Genomic DNA, 23,695 nt, shown 5'->3' on the forward strand with positions numbered 1-23,695 from the left:
ACCATCAGGAACAGGAACACTAGCCCATTAATTGGGTTTGACCTAAAAGACCGTTGACTTTATTCTCACCATCAGGAACCTCAGACGGACTCTCACCACTAGGAAAATAAGGTTTCCTTTTCTACACATTATTAACTTTTGACTTTTATTTGGATCTTCACATTTAGCATTTTTTAGGATTTTGTTTCTTGGATTACAATCACTAAATTTGTTCTTTTTTTTATCACTGACTTTGTTCACTTTTTTCATTTTTTGAGCAGCATTTTTTAATTTTTTCCTTTGTAATTTTTTCAATTTTTCACATAATTTTTTTCACTTTTGAATAAGCAAGTTGACACTGTGGGGCCTAGTTATCAAGCCGTCAACCTCAAATACGCTGGAATTCCGCAGTGTATTTGTGGCGAGGCTGATACGCTTTAGTTATCAAAGGCTCGAGACCGGCAAAAGTAGAATTTTGTGACGTAAGCTTCGATCCGCCGGACTCAGTCCGACACAGATCGATTCTTACGTCACTCCAGATGTTCCGCACACAAGTGCGGCACATTCTCACTACTTTTGCTAGTTATCAAAAAACTAGCAGGTACGCTCGGCACTTTTACGGCCCAGCGTACCTGGTTTTCAAACCGCCACCCCTGGAGGCGGCGGATCCCATAGGAATCAATGGGAGTCTGACCATAGCGAAAGTACAAGTTCGCTGCTGACAGACATCCCATTGATTCCTATGGGAGCTGTCTACACCTAACACCCTAACATGTACCCCGAGTCTAAACACCACTAATCTGTCCCCCCTACACCGCCGCAACTAAATAAAGTTATTACCCCCTAAACCGCCGCTCCCGGAGCCCACCGCAAGCTACTCTATACATATTAACCCCTAAACCGCCGCTCCCGGAGCCCACCGCAACTATAATAAATGTATTAACCCCTAAACCGCCGCTCCCTGAACCCGCCGCAACCTATATTAAACCTATTAACCCCTATCCTGCCCCCCCTACACCGTCGCCACCTATAATAAATTTAATAACCCCTAATCTGCCCCCCTACACCGTCGCCACCTATAATAAATTTATTAACCCCTATCCTGCCCCCCACTACGCCGCCGCCACTGTAATAAAATTATTAACCCCTAAACCTAAGTCTAACCCTAACGCCCCCCTAACTTAAATATTAATTAAATAAATCTAAATAAATTAACTCTTATTAACTAAATGAATCCTATTTAAAACTAAATACTTACCTTTAAAATAAACCCTAATATAGCTACAATATAAATAATAATTATATTCTAGCTATCTTAGGATTTATTTTTATTTCTTTCATGTAATTAGCAAGAGTCCATGAGCTAGTGACGTATGGGATATACATTCCTACCAGGAGGGGCAAAGTTTCCCAAACCTCAAAATGCCTATAAATACACCCCTCACCACACCCACAATTCAGTTTTACAAACTTTGCCTCCTATGGAGGTGGTGAAGTAAGTTTGTGCTAGATTCTGCGTTGATATGCGCTCCGCAGCAAGTTGGAGCCCGGTTTTCCTCTCAGCGTGCAGTGAATGTCAGAGGGATGTGAGGAGAGTATTGCCTATTTGAATGCAGTGATCTCCTTCTACGGGGTCTATTTCATAGGTTCTCTGTTATCGGTCGTAGAGATTCATCTCTTACCTCCCTTTTCAGATCGACGATATACTCTTATTTATATACCATTACCTCTGCTGATTTTCGTTTCAGTACTGGTTTGGCTTTCTACAAACATGTAGATGAGTGTCCTGGGGTAAGTAAATCTTATTTTCTGTGACACTCTAAGCTATGGTTGGGCACTTTATTTATAAAGTTCTAAATATATGTATTCAAACATTTATTTGCCTTGACTCAGGATGTTCAACATTCCTTATTTTCAGACAGTCAGTTTCATATTTGGGATAATGCTTTTGAATCAATTTTTTTCTTACCTTAAAATTTGACTCTTTTTTCCCTGTGGGCTGTTAGGCTCGCGGGGGCTGAAAATGCTTAATTTTATTGCGTCATTCTTGGCGCGGACTTTCTTGGCGCAAAAAATCTTTTCTGTTTCCGGCGTCATACGTGTCGCCGGAAGTTGCGTCATTTTTTGACGTCCTTTTGCGCCAAAAATGTTGGCGTTCCGGATGTGGCGTCATTTTTGGCGCCAAAAAGCATTTAGGCGCCAAATAATGTGGGCGTCTTATTTGGCGCCAAAAAATATGGGCGTCGCTTTTGTCTCCACATTATTTCAGTCTCATTTTTTCTTTGCTTCTGGTTACTAGAAGCTTGTTTATTGGTATTTTTTTCCCATTCCTGAAACTGTCATTTAAGGAATTTGATCAATTTTGCTTTATATGTTGTTTTTTTCTCTTTCATATTGCAAGATGTCTCACGTTGCATCTGAGTCAGAAGATACTTCAGGAAAATCGCTGTCTAGTGCTGGAACTACCAAAGCTAAGTGTATCTGCTGTAAACTTTTGGTAGCTATTCCTCCGGCTGTTGTTTGTATTAATTTTCATGACAAACTTGTTAAAGCAGATAATATTTCCTTTAGTAATGTACCATTGCCTGTTGCAGTTCCTTCAACATCTAAGGTGCATAATGTTCCTGATAACATAAGAGATTTTGTTTCTGAATCCATCAAGAAGGCTATGTCTGTTATTTCTCCTTCTAGGAAACATAAAAAATCTTTTAAAACTTCTCTCTCTACAGATGAATTTTTAAATGAACATCATCATTCTGATTCTGATGACTCTTCTGGTTCAGAGGATTCTGTCTCAGAGATTGATGCTGATAAATCTTCATATTTATTTAAAATGGAATTTATTCGTTCTTTACTTAAAGAAGTACTAATTGCTTTAGAAATAGAGGATTCTGGTCCTCTTGATACTAATTCTAAACGTTTAGATAAGGTATTTAAATCTCCTGTGGTTATTCCAGAAGTTTTTCCTGTTCCTAATGCTATTTCTGAAGTAATTTCCAGAGAATGGGATAAATTGGGTAATTCATTTACTCCTTCTAAACGTTTTAAGCAATTATATCCTGTGCCGTCTGACAGATTAGAATTTTGGGACAAAATCCCTAAAGTCGATGGGGCTATTTCTACCCTTGCTAAACGTACTACTATTCCTACGTCAGATGGTACTTCGTTTAAAGATCCTTTAGATAGGAAAATTGAATCCTTTCTAAGAAAAGCTTATCTGTGTTCAGGTAATCTTCTTAGACCTGCTATATCATTGGCTGATGTTGCTGCAGCTTCAACTTTTTGGTTGGAGACTTTAGCGCAACAAGTAACAGATCATGATTCTCATAATATTATTATTCTTCTTCAGCATGCTAATAATTTTATTTGTGATGCCATTTTTGATATTATCAGAGTTGATGTCAGGTTTATGTCTCTAGCTATTTTAGCTAGAAGAGCTTTATGGCTTAAAACTTGGAATGCTGATATGGCTTCTAAATCAACTCTACTTTCCATTTCTTTCCAGGGTAACAAATTATTTGGTTCTCAGTTGGATTCTATTATCTCAACTGTTACTGGTGGGAAAGGAACTTTTTTACCACAGGATAAAAAATCTAAGGGTAAAAACAGGGCTAATAATCGTTTTCGTTCCTTTTGTTTCAACAAAGAACAAAAGCCTGATCCTTCATCCTCAGGAGCAGTTTCAGTTTGGAAACCATCTCCAGTCTGGAATAAATCCAAGCCTTCTAGAAAGGCAAAGCCTGCTTCTAAGTCCACATGAAGGTGCGGCCCTCATTCCAGCTCAGCTGGTAGGGGGCAGGTTACGTTTTTTCAAAGAAATTTGGATCACTTCTGTTCACAATCTTTGGATTCAGAACATTGTTTCAGAAGGGTACAGAATTGGTTTCAAGATGAGACCTCCTGCAAAGAGATTTTTTCTTTCCCGTGTCCCAGTAAATCCAGTGAAAGCTCAAGCATTTCTGAATTGTGTTTCAGATCTAGAGTTGGCTGGAGTAATTATGCCAGTTCCAGTTCTGGAACAGGGGATGGGGTTTTATTCAAATCTCTTCATTGTACCAAAGAAGGAGAATTCCTTCAGACCAGTTCTGGATCTAAAAATATTGAATCGTTATGTAAGGATACCAACGTTCAAAATGGTAACTGTAAGGACTATCTTGCCTTTTGTTCAGCAAGGGCATTATATGTCCACAATAGATTTACAGGATGCATATCTGCATATTCCGATTCATCCAGATCATTATCAGTTCCTGAGATTCTCTTTTCTGGACAAGCATTACCAGTTTGTGGCTCTGCCGTTTGGCCTAGCTACAGCTCCAAGAATTTTTACAAAGGTTCTCGGTGCCCTTCTGTCTGTAATCAGAGAACAGGGTATTGTGGTATTTCCTTATTTGGACGATATCTTGGTACTTGCTCAGTCTTTACATTTAGCAGAATCTCATATGAATCGACTTGTGTTGTTTCTTCAAGATCATGGTTGGAGGATCAATTCACCAAAAAGTTCATTGATTCCTCAGACAAGGGTAACCTTTTTGGGTTTCCAGATAGATTCCGTGTCCATGACTCTGTCTTTAACAGACAAGAGACGTCTAAAATTGATTTCAGCTTGTCGAAACCTTCAGTCACAATCATTCCCTTCGGTAGCCTTATGCATGGAAATTCTAGGTCTTATGACTGCTGCATCGGACGCGATCCCCTTTGCTCGTTTTCACATGCGACCTCTTCAGCTCTGTATGCTGAATCAATGGTGCAAGGATTACACAAAGATATCTCAATTAATATCTTTAAAACCGATTGTACAACACTCTCTAACGTGGTGGACAGATCACCATCGTTTAATTCAGGGGGCTTCTTTTGTGCTTCCGACCTGGACTGTAATTTCTACAGATGCAAGTCTCATAGGTTGGGGAGCTGTGTGGGGATCTCTGACGGCACAAGGAGTTTGGGAATCTCAGGAGGTGAGATTACCGATCAATATTTTGGAACTCCGTGCAATTTTCAGAGCTCTTCAGTCTTGGCCTCTTCTGAAGAGAGAATCGTTCATTTGTTTTCAGACAGACAATGTCACTACTGTGGCATACATCAATCATCAAGGAGGGACTCACAGTCCTCTGGCTATGAAAGAAGTATCTCGAATTCTGGTTTGAGCGGAATCCAGCTCCTGTCTAATATCTGCGGTTCATATCCCAGGTATAGACAATTGGGAAGCGGATTATCTCAGTCGCCAAACGTTACATCCGGGCGAATGGTCTCTTCACCCAGAGGTATTTCTTCAGATTGTTCAAATGTGGGAGCTTCCAGAAATAGATCTGATGGCGTCTCATCTAAACAAGAAACTTCCCAGGTATCTGTCCAGATCCCGGGATCCTCAGGCGGAAGCAGTGGATGCATTATCACTTCCTTGGAAGTATCATCCTGCTTATATCTTTCCGCCTCTAGTTCTTCTTCCAAGAGTAATCTCCAAGATTCTGAAGGAATGCTCGTTTGTTCTGCTGGTAGCTCCGGCATGGCCTCACAGGTTTTGGTATACGGATCTTGTCCGGATGGCCTCTTGCCATCCGTGGACTCTTCCGCTACGACCAGACCTTCTGTCGCAAGGTCCTTTTTTCCATCAGGATCTCAAATCCTTAAATTTAAAGGTATGGAGATTGAACGCTTGATTCTTGGTCAAAGAGGTTTCTCTGACTCTGTGATTAATACTATGTTACAGGCTCATAAATCTGTATCCAGAGAGATATATTATAGAGTCTGGAAGACTTATATTTCTTGGTGTCTTTCTCATCATTTTTCTTGGCATTCTTTTAGAATTCCGAGAATTTTACAGTTTCTTCAGGATGGTTTAGATAAAGGTTTATCCGCAAGTTCTTTGAAAGGACAAATCTCTGCTCTTTCTGTTCTTTTTCACAGAAAGATTGCTAATCTTCCTGATATTCATTGTTTTGTACAAGCTTTGGTTCGTATAAAACCTGTCATTAAGTCAATTTCTCCTCCTTGGAGTTTGAATTTGGTTCTGGGGGCTCTTCAAGCTCCTCCGTTTGAACCTATGCATTCATTGGACATTAAATTACTTTCTTGGAAAGTTTTGTTCCTTTTGGCAATCTCTTCTGCCAGAAGAGTTTCTGAATTATCTGCTCTTTCTTGTGAGTCTCCTTTTCTGATTTTTCATCAGGATAAGGCAGTGTTGCGAACTTCTTTTGAATTTTTACCTAAAGTTGTGAATTCTAACAACATTAGTAGAGAAATTGTGGTTCCTTCATTATGTCCTAATCCTAAGAATTCTAAGGAGAAATCATTGCATTCTTTGGATGTTGTTAGAGCTTTGAAATATTATGTTGAAGCTACTAAGTCTTTCCGAAAGACTTCTAGTTTATTTGTTATCTTTTCCGGTTCTAGAAAAGGCCAGAAAGCTTCTGCCATTTCTTTGGCATCTTGGTTGAAATCTTTAATTCATCTTGCCTATGTTGAGTCAGGTAAAACTCTGCCTCAAAGGATTACAGCTCATTCTACTAGGTCAGTTTCTACTTCCTGGGCGTTTAGGAATGAAGCTTCGATTGATCAGATTTGCAAAGCAGCAACTTGGTCCTCTTTGCATACTTTTACTAAATTCTACCATTTTGATGTATTTTCTTCTTCTGAAGCAGTTTTTGGTAGAAAAGTACTTCAGGCAGCGGTTTCAGTTTGAATCTTCTGCTTATGTTTTTCTTTAAACTTTATTTTGGGTGTGGATTATTTTCAGCAGGAATTGGCTGTCTTTATTTTATCCCTCCCTCTCTAGTGACTCTTGCGTGGAAAGATCCACATCTTGGGTAATCATTATCCCATACGTCACTAGCTCATGGACTCTTGCTAATTACATGAAAGAAAACATAATTTATGTAAGAACTTACCTGATAAATTCATTTCTTTCATATTAGCAAGAGTCCATGAGGCCTGCCCTTTTTTTGGGGTGGTTATGATTTTTGTATAAAGCACAATTATTCCAATTCCTTATTTTTTATGCTTTCGCACTTTTTTATCACCCCACTTCTTGGCTATTCGTTAAACTGAATTGTGGGTGTGGTGAGGGGTGTATTTATAGGCATTTTGAGGTTTGGGAAACTTTGCCCCTCCTGGTAGGAATGTATATCCCATACGTCACTAGCTCATGGACTCTTGCTAATATGAAAGAAATGAATTTATCAGGTAAGTTCTTACATAAATTATGTTTTTACAGGTACCTTTCAATTTATTTTAACTAGGTACAATAGCTATTAAATAGTTATTAACTATTTAATAGCTTACCTAGCTAAAAGAAACAGAAATTTACCTGTAAAATAAATCCTAACCTAAGTTACAATTACACCTAACACTACACTATACTTTAATAAATTATTCCTATTTAAAAATAAATACTTATTAACCCCTAAACCTAAGTCTAACCCTAACCCTAACGCCCCCCTAACTTAAATATTAATTAAATAAATCTAAATAAATTAACTCTTATTAACTAAATGAATCCTATTTAAAACTAAATACTTACCTTTAAAATAAACCCTAATATAGCTACAATATAAATAATAATTATATTAACCCCTAAACCTAAGTCTAACCCTAACCCTAACGCCCCCTAACTTAAATATTAATTAAATAAATCTAAATAAATTAACTCTTATTAACTAAATGAATCCTATTTAAAACTAAATACTTACCTTTAAAATAAACCCTAATATAGCTACAATATAAATAATAATTATATTCTAGCTATCTTAGGATTTATTTTTATTTTACAGGTACCTTTCAATTTATTTTATTTTTTTATTTTTTTTTTATTTTTTTTTTTTAAAGGAGCTTTATTGGAAAAAGAAAAATAAACAGATATTATACATGAAAATCAATGATATGGCATAAAAGAATATACAGAATTTGAAAAAGCTTTGACAATCATTTTGCTCCGTTTTTACCATTTTTTAGAAATTTTTCTATAGCATGAAATATAACTTTTGTAGATATGCCCAAAAAAATTGGGCAAATCGAGCACATAGAGAAAAAGAAAAAACCTAACAGGGCCAGTTAAAGTAAAATAAAAATGATATTGACTTATTTCAGTATGTCATCACTACTAAAGTGGCCGGTCCTTGTGTACCCCTCGACTTCATGTCGATAAGTGAATAGTCAGAGAATAGGCAGGAAAATATAAGATACTAGAATAGAGAGAGGTGAAAATGAGAAGGAAAGAGAAGAGAGGAAAAAAAAAAAAAAAAAAAAAAAAAAAAAAACCCACCCCATTATAAGAGAATAGGGAACTTACATTGTGCACCTATCTATTAGGTTACAATGGTTCCAGGTCTACTAACTAGCCCGCTGAGCGGGCACCATCCCACATCTGCAACAGCGTCATATAGACGTCCAGTTTCTGAATCCTAACATAGTGATATTTTTCCAAAAGCAGGATATCCTGCACACTTTGTTTCCAATCCGCCAGCGTGGGAATCTGAACTGATTTCCACCTCTGGGGGACAAGGTTCTTAGCTCCTGTCAACATCAATTTTAAAAGTGTCTTTTTCAGACTGTCCTTTATTTTATTGGGAAAATGGAACAGCAATATCTCTGGGATTTTTGGAATATCCATCTCCAGAATCCCCTGAATCTCCCGCCAAACGGAGGTCCAGAAGGGCTCCAAGAGGGGACAATCCCACCAGATATGTAAAATCGTTCCTGTCTCCCCACACCCTCTCCAACACCTGTCTGAAACTCTAGGGTAGATTGCTCGAAGCCTAGATGGCGTTAGATACCATCTACTTAGAAACTTGTAATGAGATTCTTGTATACGAGCTGAAACCGAGACTGTCCTGGCAGCCCAAAAAATACGCTGCCACTCCTCCTCGGACAAATCCGTTCCCAACTCTCTATGCCACCTTCTGGTATAATTTGGAAGGGGGCTATCCTTGGGGTGAAGGAGAAGGGCGTAAATGATAGAGATCAAATGTCTAGATGGAGTTTTTTTCATACATAAAGCCTCGAAGGGTGTAGGGTCCCTCAATAAATGTGTCTTATGTTTATGGGTGCTTATGAAATGGCCTATTTGTAAATAAGTAAACCAAGACAATGGGATCTCAGGAAAATCTGCCAAAATCTCTTCCCTTGCCTTTATTCTCCCACTAGAAACAAAGCTAGCCACTCTGTTACCGAACTCTCTGCTCTGTTCCGGGGGTATTTTAGACTGAAGTGGTAAATCGGGGTTAGAATATATAGGCGTCAGGGGGGAATACAATGTTGAAACATGGGAGTCCACTTTTATCGTAGTATCCCATACGCTAAACAGCTCCTCCAACAAGGGGTACTTCCGCACACAGGAAGATCTGTACTTAGCAGCCGTCCACAATAGGGGCGGCAGTTCCTGCCCTTGTAAAGCTTCCTTGTCAATAGTTCCCTTCAATTTATTTTAACTAGGTACAATAGCTATTAAATAGTTATTAACTATTTAATAGCTTACCTAGCTAAAAGAAACTAAAATTTACCTGTAAAATAAATCCTAACCTAAGTTACAATTACACCTAACACTACACTATACTTTAATAAATTATTCCTATTTAAAAATAAATACTTACCTGTAAAATAAACCCTAAGATAGCTACAATATAATTAATAATTATATTGTAGCTATCTTAGGATTTATATTTATTTTACAGGTAACTTTGTATTTATTTTAGCTAGTTAGAATAGTTATTAAATAGTTATTAACTATTTAATAACTACCTAGCTAAAAGAAATACAAAATTACCTGTAAAATAAATCCTAACCTAAGTTACAATTAAACCTAATACTACACTATCATTAAATTAATTAAATAAACTACCTCAAATAACTACAATTAAATACAATTACATAAACTAACTAAAGTACAAAAAATAAAAAAAGCTAAGTTACAAAAAATAAAAAAATAAGTTACAAACATGTTAAAAATATTGCAACAATTTTAAGCTACTTACACCTTATCTAAGCCCCCTAATAAAATAACAAACCCCCCCAAAATAAAAAAATGCCCTACCCTATTCTAAATTAAATAAAGTTCAAAGCTCTTTTACCTTACCAGCCCTTAAAAGGGCCATTTGTGGGGGCATGCCCCAATGAAAACAGCTCTTTTGCCTGTAAAAGAAAAATACAACCCCCCCCCAACATTAAAACCCACCACCCACATACCCCTAATCTAACCCAAACCCCCCTTACAAAAACCTAACACTAATCCCCTGAAGATCATCCTACCTTGTCTTCACTCAGCCGAGCAGCGATGGAACCGAAGTGGACATCCGGAGCGGAAGAAGTTAATCCTGCAAGCGGCGTTGAAGAAATCTTCCATCCGATGAAGTCATCATCCAGGCGGCGCTGAAGAAAAGTCTTCGATCCGGCCGATGTCATCTTCAAAGAGGCGCTGAAGAGGTCTTCTATCCGGGCGATGTCATCTTCCAAGCTATATTAGGGTTTATTTTAAAGGTAAGTATTTAGTTTTAAATAGGATTCATTTAGTTAATAAGAGTTAATTTATTTAGATTTATTTAATTAATATTTAAGTTAGGGGGCGTTAGGGTTAGGGTTAGGGTTAGGGTTAGACTTAGGTTTAGGGGTTAATAATTTTATTACAGTGGCGGCGGCGTAGTGGGGGGCAGGATAGGGGTTAATAAATTTATTATAGGGGGCGACGGTGTAGGAGAGGCAGATTAGGGGTTAATAAATTTATTATAGGTGACGACGGTGTAGGGGGGGCAGGATAGGGGTTAATAGGTTTAATATAGGTTGCGGCGGGTTCAGGGAGCGGCGGTTTAGAGGTTAATACATTTATAAGAGTTGCGGCAGGGTCTAGGAGCGGCGGTTTAGGGGTTAGTAACTTTATTGAGTTGCGGGAGGCTCCGGGGGCGCCGGTATAGGGATAGAACAGTGTAGTTTAGTGTGAGTGCTTAGTGACAGGCTAGCAATAAAGCTGGGAAAAAGCCGAAGAGCAGCGAGATCGGATGAGTGATAACTGTCACAGTCCGCTGCTCATCGCCCCGCGGCTTTTTGACAGCTTTATTTGATAACTTAGGCGTATTTTTTTCAGGTCCACGGCGGCGAAGGTAGGCGAGCTTAGGCGGGCGTATTGGGCCGACGAAGCCAGAAAAGTAGACGGCTTGATAACTACCCCCCTGTCTGTTTTCTTTGTATTTGCAATCACTAAGGATAATTTTTCACTCCCTTTTTATACACATTATCACCACCAACACTGGTACACAATATATTTTACGGTATCCTCCTCCTAGTCGATATCAGCAATCCATTCATTTGATTTACTGCATTTTTTAATCCACACATTGGATTGATTTCTTTCAGACATTGTTTGGAATTTTAACTTTCTCATATTTTTATTGGGGCTACCATTATTATTGCCTCTGCATCATTTTATATTCAGTGTTTTTATATAGATATATTCAATATTTAATTTGTACAAGAGTGGATCCACATTATTGTTTTTATTGTCATTTATTACCACTGTACCCACTGTGGCATGTTTTATTTTTGTGTAAAGTACTAGATTTACAATATAATATTTCTAAATACACACTCTACACATTGTACAACACCTAGGCCATTTGAGGCGCTCTGAACACATTTATTTTCTAAGCCTGGTACTTCTTTCATTCCTTCTTCTAGGTATAAAAGGTTGTACCCTTTGCCAGCGGCTAGATTAGAGTTTTGGGGAAAAAATCACCAAAGTTGATGTTGCTATTTTTACTCTTGCCAAACGTACTACTATTCCTATGGAAGACAGTACTTTTTTTTTTTCAACAAGCTTTATTGAGAATTCAAACATACAAATCTTGAGAATAAAACGATTTACAAGACAAACAATTGTTTCAAAATCAGCACCCTAGCAGGATAGGGGTTAAGTCTTCCTTTTTACTAAGTGGTAATGTCCAGCTCATATTCCTTGACGTAAGGAAGACTCCCACGAATAGTCCAAGTGGCCTTCAATTGGCCCAATAGAAGATCTGAATGAGTTGCTCGGGTACTGACAAAAATAATTCTCCATTATACAAAGCTTAATTTTCAACTTATTTTTAACTAACACATATATATACCCTCCTCTTATCACCCTGGGCAAGAAAGATTCTAGATACAACAACTCTTTTGTGCCAGGAGAGGAAGTAGAAGAAAATGTGGCGTAAGATAAAGTAGTAATAGTCTAAAGAGAGAGTAGAAGCGAGATATAGAGAAAGACAGAGAGGGGGAGGGGAGGAAGAGAGGTTGGGGGGGGGGAGAGAAAAAAAAAAAAAAGTAGTGTTCTTGGTGGCCAAGTTTTAAGGTTGCAGTTACGAGGATGTTATTTCTGGCTATAGAGAAGAATAATTATATAGTCTGTGTTGGGGTGGGGTTCCAGGCAGCTAACATCATGTCATGCTGCTCCTGTTGGCTGCACTTGTAGTAATGCAACCTTTCCAAAGTCAGTAGTTCATCTACAGCCAAGCGCCATTCAGTAAGAGTGGGCGTCTCTGCCGATTTCCAATGTCTGGGTATAAGCTTCTTTGCTCCTGTAAGCATAATTAGGAGAAGAGCCCTCTCATGTCTGTTCAAGGTGTCAGGGAGATGCAGGAATAGTATTGTCTCAGGTGAGACTGGTATGAGTGTGTTGAGTTTTTTTTGTCATTTCCCCTATGACATTCTCCCAATAAGATGTCAGTTTAGGGCAAGCCCACCAGACATGTAGGAGCGTGCCTATCTCGCCACACCCCCTCCAGCATAATACTGATGTTGCTGGGAAAAACTGATGGAGTCTGGCAGGTGTGTAGTACCATCTAGTCAACAACTTAAGTTGTATTTCTTGGACAGTGGCGGATACTGAGGATCGCTTGGCCAATCTAATCGATTTTAGCCATTCTTCCTCATCAATTGTGTTGTTTAGGTCCCTGTTCCATAGTCTAGTATATGATGGGAGCTGGGTGTCTGGAGGAGTAAGCAATAATTTGTATATTTTTGATATCAGTCTTTTAGGCAGGGTTAGCCCAGTACATAAGGTTTCAAAAGGAGTGAGATCCCTAAGGAATTCGGATTTGTTTTTGTGGTGCATTAGAAAGTGTGATAGTTGATGATATCTTAGCCAAGGTGAGAATATGTTCCCGTATGTCTCTATCATGTCTTGATGTGAGCGCAACTTTCCTTCCACTAAAGCGAAGTGAAGTATACCCTGTCTCAAACTGTGGGGAGGGCATTTGCTCCTACTAAGGTCGCAGTAAGGTAGCTCAGGATTCTCTAAGATGGGCATCATTGGTGAGGGGAAGGTGGAAATATGTGTACTAGTGGCAATCAACCTGTCCCATTCGGAGAATGTTTCTGTCGTTAAATGATACTTATTTAGCAGTTTGGGGCGTTTTATTGCTGGTGTCCAGGCTAGGGAGGCCACGTTTTTGTATTGTAGAATTTGGCCGTCTATTTTGACCCACTGTTTTTGGTCAGTGTTGTGTGCCCATTCTGTCAGCCTCTGCAATAGTATGGCCCTTCTATATAATGACAAATCGGGTAACCCTAGTCCCCCTCTATCCCTGGGAAGATATAGCGTCTTTCTGGGTATTCTTGGTCTAACACCTGTCCATATAAATTGCTCTAGTGATTTTTGTAAGTGAGGAAGGACAGTACTTTTTTTTAAAGATCCTTTAGATAGGAAACTTGAATTTTATCTAAGGAAAGATTATTTATATTCTGGCTATCTTCTCAGGCCTGCCATCACTATGGCTGATGTTGCGGCTGCATCAACCTTTTGGTTGGATAGCTTAGCGCAACAGGAAACAGATCCTGATTTGTCTAGCATTGTTAGTTTGCTTCAACATGCTAATCATTTTATCTGTGATGCTATTTTTGATATCATCAAAATTGATGTTAAATCTATGCCTTTAGCTATTTTAGCTAGAAGAGCTTTATGGTTTAAATCTTGGAATACTGACATGGTATCTAAGTCTAGATTACTATCTCTTTCTTTCCAAGGTAACAATTTATTTGGTTCTCAGTTGGATTTAATTTTTTCAACTATCTCTTGGGGGAAGGGAGTTTTTTTGCCTCAGGATAAAAGATCTAAGGGTAAATCTAAAGCTTCTAATCGTTTCCATTCTTTTTGACAGAACAAGGAACAGAAAACCAATCCTTCCCCTAAAGACTCTGGTTCCAATTGAAAACCTTCTTCAAGTTGGAATAAATCCAAGCCTTTTAAGAAACCAAAGCCAGCGCCCAAGTCTGCATGAAGGTGCGGCCCTCGATCCAATTCAGCTGGTGGGGGTCAGATTGAAATTATTCCAAGACATTTGGGCAGATTCTGTTCAAAATCAGTGGATTCACAGTATTGTCTCTCAAGGGTATCGAATAGGATTCAGAGTAAGACCTCCTGTGAGAAGATTCTTTCTCTCTCAAGTTCCAACAAATCCGGTGAAGGCTCAGGCTTTTCTGAAGTGTGTTTCAGATCTAGAGCTTTCAGGGGTAATAATACCAGTTCCGTTTCAGGAACAGGGTCTGAGGTTTTATGCAAATCTATTCATTGTCCCAAAGAAAGAAAATTCATTCAGGCCAGTTCTGGATCTGAAGTTTTTGAATAGTTTTGTAAGAGTTCCAACTTTCAACATGGTGACTATGAGGACTATTTTGCCTTTTGTTCAGCAAGGTCCATATATGTCCACGATAGACTTACAGGATGCATATCTTCACATTCCGATTCATCCAGACCACTATCGGTTTCTGAGATTCTCTTTTCTAGACAAGCATTACCAATTTGTCAATCTTTGGCCTAGCAACAGCTCCAAGGATCTATTTGAAGGTTCTCGTGCCCTTCTATCTGTAATCAGAGAACAGGGTATTTTGGTGTTTCCTTATTTGGACAATATCTTGGTACTAGCTCAGTCTTTACATTTAGCCGAATCTCACATGAATCAACTGGTGTTGTTTCTTTAAAGACATGGTTGGAGGATCAATTTACCAAATATTTTCTTGAATCCACAGACAAGGGTCACCTTTTTAGGTTTCCAGATAGATTCAATGTCCATAACAGACAAGAGACGAATGAAATTGGTTTCAGCTTGTCAAAACCTTCAGTCTCAATCATTCCCTTCAGTGGCTATGTGCATGGACGTTTTAGGTCTCATGACTGCAGCATCAGACACGATCCCCTTTGCTCATTTTTTCATGAGACCTCTACAGCTTTGTATGCTGAATCAATGGTGCAGGGATTATACTCAGATATCACAATTGATATACTTAAATCCCAACATTCAACTCTCTCTGACTTGGTGGTTGAACCATCATCGTTTAATTCAGGGGGCCTCTTTTGTTCATCTTACCTGGACTGTGATCACAACAGATGCAAGTCTTTTCAGGTTGGGGAGCTGTCTGGGGATCTCTGACAGCACAAGGGATTTGGAAACCTCAAGAGGCGAGGTTACCAATCAATATTTTAGAACTCTGTGCTATTTTCAGGGCTATTCAGCTTTGGCCTCTGTAAAAGAGAGAACCATTCATTTGTTTTCAGACAGACAATATCACAACTGTGGCATATATCAATCGTCAGGGTGGTACTTGCAGTCCCCTAGCTATGAAAGAAGTATCTTGGATACTTTCTTGGGCAGAATCTTGTCTAATTTCTGTGGTGCATATCCCAGCTTTAGACAATTGGGAAGCGGATTATCTCAGCCGTCAGACCTTACATCCGGGGGAGTGGTCTCTGCATCCAGATGTATTTTGTCAGATTGTACAGATGTGGGGTCTTCCAGAAATAGATCTGATGGCTTCTCATCTAAACAAGAAACTTCCCAGGTACCTGTCCAGGAATGCACTGTATGTATGAGACTATGAGACCCTTGTACATACTGGGGAAGACAGATGGGAGTATTGTCACCCTTTACACAGGTAGGGGAATACACTGTGTACTAAAAAAAGTATAAATGTGTATTAAAGTTTAGCATTCAATGGGGGGTAGTTATCAACGTGTCAACTTTCCTGCCTTCGCCGGCCCAATACGCCCGGAACAGCCAATAGAATGCGAGCTCAATCTGATTGGCTGATTGGATCAGCCAATTGGATTGAACTTGAATCTGATTGGCTGATTCCATCAGCCATTCAGATTTTTCCTACCTTAATTCTGATTGGCTGATAGAATCCTATCAGCCAATCGGAATTGAAGGGACGCCATCTTGGATGACGTCCCTTAAAGGAGCCTTCATTCGTCGGTAGTCCGTCGGGAAAGAAGGATGTTCCGTGTCGGCGGGATGAAGATTCAGGACCCGGCTTCGAAGATGACCTCGCCCGGATAGAAGACTTCTTCAGCGCCTCTTGGAAGATGACCTCGCCCGGATGGAAGATTTCTTCAGCGCCGCTTGGAGGATCACTTCATCGGATGGAAGATTTCTTCAGCGCCTCTTGGATGATCACTTCTGCCGGTCCGGATGTCCTCTTGAGTTCCATCGGTGGCTCGGCTGAGTGAAGACAACTAAAGGTAGGATGATCTTCAGGGGATTAGTGTTAGGTTATTTTAAGGGGGGTTTGGGTTACATTAGGGGTATGTGGGTGGTGGGTTTTAATGTTGGGGGGGGGTTGTATTTTTCTTTTACAGGCAAAAGAGCTGAACTCTTTGGGGCATGCCCCCACAAAAGGCCCTTTTAAGGGCTGGTAAGGTAAAAGAGCTTTGAACTTTTTTAATGTAGAATAGGGTAGGGCATTTTTTTATTTTGGGGGAGTTTGTTATTTTATTAGGGGGCTTAGATTAGGTGTAAGTAGCTTAAAATTGTTGTAATATTTTTTTAAATGTTTGTAACTTATTTTTTTTATTTTTTGTAACTTAGCTTTTTTTATTTTTTGTACTTTAGTTAGTTTATGTAATTGTATTTAATTGTAGTTATTTGTAGGTAGTTTATTTAATTTATTTAATGATAGTGTAGTGTTAGGTTTCATTGTAACTTAGGTTAGGATTTATTTTACAGGTAATTTTGTATTTCTTTTAGCTAGGTAGTTATTAAATAGTTAATAACTATTTAATAACTATTCTAACTAGCTAAAATAAATACAAAATTACCTGTAAAATAAATATAAATCCTAAGATAGCTACAAGGTAAGTATTTAGTTTTAAATAGGAATAATTTATTTAAGTGTAGTGTAGTGTTAGGTGTAATTGTAACTTAGGTTAGTTTTTAGTTTACAGGTACATTTCTCTTTATTTTAGCTAGGTAAGCTATTAAATAGTTAATAACTATTTAATAGCTATTGTACCTAGTTAAAATAAATTGAAAGGTACCTGTAAAATAAAAATAAATCCTAACATAGCTACAATATAATTATTATTTATATTGTAGCTATATTAGGGTTTATTTTATAGTTAAGTATTTAGTTTTAAATAGGATTAACTTAGTTAATAATAGAAATATTATTTAGATTTATTTAATTAATATTTAAGTTAGGGGGGTGTTAGGGTTAGTGTTAGACTTAGGTTTAGGGGTTAATAAATTTATTACAGTGGCGGCGGTGTAGTGGGGGGCAGGGTAGGGGTTAATAAATTTATTATAGGTGGCGACGGTGTAGGGGGGGCAGGATAGGGGTTAATAAATTTAATATAGGTTGCGGCAGGGTCAGGGAGCGGCGGTTTAGGGGTTAATACACTTATTATAGTTGCGGCAGGGTCAGGGAGCGGCGGTTTAGGGGTTAATAGGTATAGAGTAGCTTGCGGTGGGCTCCGGGAGCGGCGGTTTAGGGGTTAATCATTTTATTTAGTTGCAGCGGTGTAGGGGGGGACAGATTAGAGGTGTTTAGACTCGGGGTACATGTTAGGGTGTTAGGTGCAGACATCTCCCATAGAAATCAATGGGATGTCTGTCAGCAGCGAACTTGTACTTTCACTATGGTCAGACTCCCATTGATTCCTATGGGATCCGCCGCCTCCAGGGGTGGCGGCTTGAAAACCAGGTATGCTGGGCCGTAAAAGTGCCGAGCGTACCTGCTAGTTTTTTGATAACTAGCAAAAGTAGTGAGATTGTGCCGTACTTGTGTGCGGAACATCTGGAGTGACGTAAGAATCAATCTGTGTCGGACGGAGTCCGGCGGATCGAAGTTTACGTCACAAAATTCTACTTTTGCCGGTCTGTAGCCTTTGATAACTAAGGCGAATCAGCCTCGCCACAAATACGCTGCGGAATTCCAGCGTATTTGAGGTTGACGGCTTGATAACTACCCCCCAATGACTCCAAAATTTATAGTGTACTCGTAAACTAGTACGCTTTTCCTGGGTGTAGTACATGGCCATCTTTAACACAGGGCAAAAGGGGCAGCTGCCCAGGTCCCAGTGTTTGTTCTGGGGCCCAAGATTAAATTTTTTTTAAAAATTAAAAAAAATATTTATTTTTTTTTGGTTCATGCCAGACTGCTGATGTCATGTGACATGGGGGGCACACACAGTCAGTCCTAATACTTTCACAGTAAAAAGTTATCTGCTTATATTTATTTGTGTAAGAAACTGTGCCATACTATGCCGTGTCATGTGACATGCCAAGCTAGTGCCATGTGCTGTTTTAGGTGTGCACTGTGCAACACTGAATGCTAAGCCCTAACTCGGCATCCAGACAATCCCACTGCATAAGAAAAGTTCCTGGACCTGCTGGGGTTACCACTGTTATCAGGTAACTGCTCTTTAGGTGCGTGTAGCAGAAATCTGGAGCGGCAGGCACGTGAGGAGTTGAACATCTGTGCTGCTGCAGATATACTGCTTTCTTCAGTCTTGAGGCTGTGTGACTCGTCTTACACTGTATCCCTGCAGCCTTGGACAGACAGCATCCAGTCTGCTTGTCCTCTTAGCCCTGCTCTTTCTGCTGTGGCCCTCAGATCAGCCAACTGAAGTTTGCTAGGGGAACAGTGCTTTGTAGAAAGGTGTCAGTGGGAAAAATAAGTTAGTGCATACATGCCCCTCCCCCGTGCAGCATTGTCTAGTGCAGGGTGAGAGGAAACATGTACCTAGCAGAGAAGTGACATGTGCTGCTGTGGCTGATGTATAGTGTCATGCTGATACTTCACACATTAAGGTTAGTGAGAGGGAACTTGTACCTTGCAGAGAAGTGACATGTGCTGCTGAGGCTGATGTAAAGAGGCCTATTTTTCAAATGTCTGTCGGACCTGATCTGACAGTGCGAATCAGGTCCGACAGACATTGCTGAATGTGGAGAGCAATACGCTCACCATATTCAGCATTGCACCAGCAGCTCACAAGAGCTGCTGGTGCAACACCGCCCCCTGCAGACTCGCGGCCAATGGGCCGCCAGCAGGGAGGTGTCAATCAACCCGATCGTACTCGATCGGGTTGAATTGTGGCGATCCCTGTCCACCTCATCAGAGCAGGCGGACAGGGTTATAGAGCAGCGGTCTTTAGACTGCTGCTCCATAACTTGTGTCTCTGGCGAGTCTGAAGACTCGCCAGAAACACGGGCCCTCATAGTGTCATGCTGATACTTCACACATTAAGGTAAGGTTTATTTTTAAAGATTTTTTTCTCTCTGTCTCTGATTTTGCAGCTTCCCATAGTAGTTCTGCTGTTCCAGTCAGTAAACTTACTGTATATTTGTCTGCACCTCCATGCTTCACCTCAGTCTTTAGTGTGCTTTGCTCCTGTTGGCTGCGCTAAATCTCTTTAACCAGCTAACCTCACACGAGAATCACATTCAAAAGCATCAGCTTGATTGATTAGATGATCCATAGTTGATCTTGTTCTCCCCAAATGTCAGGATTCCCCCTTACAGGTCAGACACACCTCAGTATACTGCACAGTGCACACATACTTAGTATTTTTAATATTGGTCCCAGTACAGATTACTAGAGCCTATTCCACGTTCATTAGAAATAAAAAAACACCCCATCTTAATGAATTCTGTGAGATGCCATTTAGTTGCAGTTTATTTAACGTGTGCTGTTTGTTATGACAAGTGTGGTTATATTATTATCTGTGCTGTAAAGTATGTGTGTGTAAGAGTGAATGTGTGTGTGTAGTATTTGTATATGTACATGTATATGATTATATAGAGTGTGTACATAAATATGTGTGTGCTCTGTAGTGTGTGTGTGCACATGTAAATGTGTATGCTCTGTAGTGTGTGTTTGTGTGTACATGTATATGTGTATGCTCTGGAGAGTGTGTTTGTGTGTACATGTATATGTGTATACTCTGGAGAGTGTGTATGTGTACATGTATATGTGTATACTCTGGAGAGTGTGTGTGTGCGCAAATGTATATGTGTATACTCTGGAGAGTGTGTGTTTGTGTGTACATGTATATGTGTATGCTCTGGAGAGTGTGTGTTTGTGTGTACATGTATATGTGTATGCTCTGGAGTGTGTGTGTACATGTATATGATTATATAGAGTGTGTGTGTGTGTGCACATGTATATGTGTATTCTCTGGAGAGTGTGTGTGTACATGTATATGTGTATGCTCTGGAGAGTGTGTGTGTGTGTACATGTATATGTGTATACTCTGGACAGTGTATGTGTGTACATGTATATGTGTATGCTCTGGAGTGTGTGTTTGTGTGTACATGTATATGTGTATGCTCTGGAAAGTGTGTGTTTGTGTGTACATGTATATGTGTATGCTCTGGAAAGTGTGTGTTTGTGTGTACATGTATATGTGTATGCTCTGGAGAGTGTGTGTGTGCACATGTATATGTGTATGCTCTGGAGAGTGTGTGTGTGCACATGTATATGTGTATGCTCTGGAGAGTGTGTGCGTGTGCACATGTATATGTGTATGCTCTGGAGAGTGTGTGTGGCACATGTATATGTGTATACTCTGGAGAGTGTGTGTGTGTGTGCACATGTATATGTGTATACTCTGGAGAGTGTGTGTTTGTGTGTACATGTATATGTGTATTCTCTGGAGAGTGTGTGTGTGTACATGTATATGTGTATTCTCTGGAGAGTGTGTGTGTGTGTACATGTATATGTGTATACTTTGGATAGTGTGTGTGTGCACATGTATATGTGTATTCTCTGGAGAGTGTGTGTGTGTGTACATGTATATGTGTATACTCTGTAGTGTGTGTGTATACATGTATATGTGTATGCTCTGTAGTGTGTGTTTGTGTGTACATGTATATGTGTATGCTCTGGAGAGTGTGTATGTGTACATGTATATGTGTATACTCTGGAGAGTGTGTGTTTGTGTGTACATGTATATGTGTATGCTCTGGAGAGTGTGTGTTTGTGTACATGTATATGTGTATGCTCTGGAGAGAGTGTGTGTGTGTACATGTATATGTGTATGCTCTGGAGAGAGTGTGTGTGTGTTTATGTATATGTGTATGCTCTGGAGTGTGTGTCTGTGTGTACATGTATATGTGTATGCTCTGGAGAGTGTGTGTTTGTGTGTACATGTATATGTGTATGCTCTGTAGTGTGTGTTTGTGTGTACATGTATATGTGTATGCTCTGGAGAGTGTGTGTTTGTGTGTACATGTATATGTGTATGCTCTGGAGAGTGTGTGTGTGCACATGTATATGTGTATGCTCTGTAGTGTGTGTCTGTGTGTACATGTATATGTGTATGCTCTGGAGAGTGTGTGTTTGTGTGTACATGTATATGTGTATGCTCTGGAGAGTGTGTGTGTGCACATGTATATGTGTATGCTCTGTAGTGTGTGTTTGTGTGTACATGTATATGTGTATGCTCTGGAGAGTGTGTGTGTGTGTACATGTATATGTGTATTCTCTGGAGAGTGTGTTTGTGTGTACATGTATATGTGTATACTCTGGAGAGTGTGTGTGTGCACATGTATATGTGTATGCTCTGTAGTGTGTGTCTGTGTGTACATGTATATGTGTATGCTCTGGAGAGTGTGTGTGTGTGTGCACATGTATATGTGTATACTCTGGAGAGTGTGTGTGTGCACATGCATATGTGTATACTCTGGAGAGTGTGTGTGTGTACATGTATATGTGTATGCTCTGTAGTGTGTGTGTGTGTACATGTATATGTGTATACTCTGGAGAGTGTGTGTGTACATGTATATGTGTATACTCTGGAGAGTGTGTGTGTGCACATGTATATGTGTATACTCTGGAGAGTGTGTGTGTGTGTACATGTATATGTGTATGCTCTGTAGTGTGTGTGTGTACATGTATATGTGTATACTCTGGAGAGTGTGTGTGTGTACATGTATATGTGTATACTCTGGAGAGTGTGTGCGTGCACATGTATATGTGTATACTCTGGAGAGTGTGTGTGTGTACATGTATATGTGTATGCTCTGTAGTGTGTGTCTGTGTGTACATGTATATGTGTATGCTCTGGAGAGTGTGTGTGTGTGTGTGTGCACATGTATATGTGTATACTCTGGAGAGTGTGTGTGTGTGCACATGTATATGTGTATACTCTGGAGAGTGTGTGTGTGCACATGTATATGTGTATACTCTGGAGAGTGTGTGTGTGTACATGTATATGTGTATACTCTGGAGAGAGTGTGTGTGTACATGTATATGTGTATGCTCTGTAGTGTGTGTGTGTGTACATGTATATGTGTATACTCTGGAGAGTGTGTGTGTGCACATGTGTATGCTCTGGAGAGTGTGTGTGTATATGGATTAGGGGAGTTATGTTAGGCATTCCCTTGGTATTCATGAAAGTGGTACTTTTGCTGTACAGTGGCTGTCTAAACACTAAACAATAAATATGCACCAAGGCCCTGTAGACATTAGGTCCGACACTGATTTTTACTATGCGATGCCATGCATTGCATCAAATATTTATGTACTTAAAAAAATATATAAATAAATTAAAAACCAACATTTAATGAATTTATTAGTAAATAAATTAAATTAATCCACAGTAAAGGAATTTATATTTATATTTGCTTATTAGTACTGCTTAGGTCCTGTTTCACATATTGCAATTTATTTCATTTTTTTTTTTAAATGATTAGCCCAGCAGTGGATGATCCACTGCTGGGCTAATAATTTAAAATAAAATATATAAAATAAATGGATTTAGTTGTTTTTTGGGATGTTGGGGTGGAGAGCGAAATTGCATGGGGAGGGGGCCCAAGAAAATGTTTGCCCACGGTCCAATCAATATTAAAGATGGCCCTGGTCTAGTAGCATTTTGGGATAATTTTGAAACCCTGATTTTTCATATATATATATATATATATATATATATATATATATATATATATATATATATATATATATATATATATATATATATATATATATATATATATATATATATATATATATACTGTATGTATATATATACAGTATATATATATATATATATATATATATATATATATATTAATATTAAAATTTTCTGTGGATGCCCATGATGCAGCTGTAGTTCTAGACTTTAAAAAAAAAAAAATCTTAAATAGCCCTCCGTCCAAAAAATACTTCTTCCTTACCCTGTGCAGAACAAGTAAAATATATAAAAAAAAAAGTGATGGCTTGCAATTGTATGGCTGTTAACACATTTGAAAATTGGGGTGCTGCAATACAGGTTGGAGAATCGGGATGCATAGAACCCCAGAGCCACTACTGGTTTTATGTGATAATGTGACCCTGATTTCATTAAATACTATTGCTTCTTCTGTTGCTTCCTTAAGTGCTGAAAGCTGATATAGGTGAACCTATTGCAACCTTATACATTGTTCCATAATGCAGTTTTGTACAGTCTTTTAATCAATGAACTCTTCTAACCTAACGTAAGCCA

This window comes from Bombina bombina, chromosome 6 (assembly GCF_027579735.1).
Source record: "Bombina bombina isolate aBomBom1 chromosome 6, aBomBom1.pri, whole genome shotgun sequence".
Classification (NCBI taxonomy): domain Eukaryota; kingdom Metazoa; phylum Chordata; class Amphibia; order Anura; family Bombinatoridae; genus Bombina; species Bombina bombina.